Raw genomic sequence first — 781 nt, 5'->3', positions numbered from 1 at the left:
TTTTTTTTTTTGAGATAGGGTTTCCCAGTAGCTATAAAGCCAATCCTGGAACTCACTCTGTAGACCAGGCTGGCCTCGAACTCACAGAGATCTCCATGCCTCTGGCTCCAAAGTGCTGGGATTAAAGGTGTGCACTGTCACCACCCAGCAAGACTTAAAAAAAACTCACAGGTTTAAACCAGAAAAGAAGGAGGGGGGGTCCTCTGCTCTTCACTCTTTTCTTTGTGCTGAACTTTACCCATCACGACCCCAGACACAGCCTGCTTTTCAAAAGAACCAGCCAAGAAGTAACAAGACTTGGTGGCTCACACCTATAAACCCAGCACTCAGGAATCTGAGGCAGGAATATTGTCAGAAAGGCAAGGCCAGGCTCAGACGCAGCAGACACCTGCGTGCAGACGCAGCAGATGTGGGATAGTCCAAGCATGAAACAGTGAAGCCCACACTGAGAGCAGATCGCCACACTACAACTAAATGAAGTAGGTTTTGGGGGGCCTGGCCTGCAGAGTGGTAGACCTTTTATTGGCGAGGTCCACGGGCAAACAGGGAGCCTGGTCCTGTCCCTGAAGACCCTTCTGAGTGGTGAAAGAGATCTTGGCCAGCGATGGGACCCAGGAAATGGAGAGAAGGCATTTTGTAAGTGGGGCCCCTGGCCAGCAGGAAAATCTGTTCCTGTTTTAAAAGTCCCATTAGATAGCATCGATAGGAGGAGATAGACAGGCGCCAAGGCAAGAATTCACCCAATAATCTGAAAAACAACATGAAAACACCAGAACCCAAT

Source organism: Microtus ochrogaster, chromosome 7 (assembly GCF_000317375.1).
Source record: "Microtus ochrogaster isolate Prairie Vole_2 chromosome 7, MicOch1.0, whole genome shotgun sequence".
NCBI classification, from domain to species: domain Eukaryota; kingdom Metazoa; phylum Chordata; class Mammalia; order Rodentia; family Cricetidae; genus Microtus; species Microtus ochrogaster.
Note: the sequence above shows the minus strand (reverse complement) of the source record.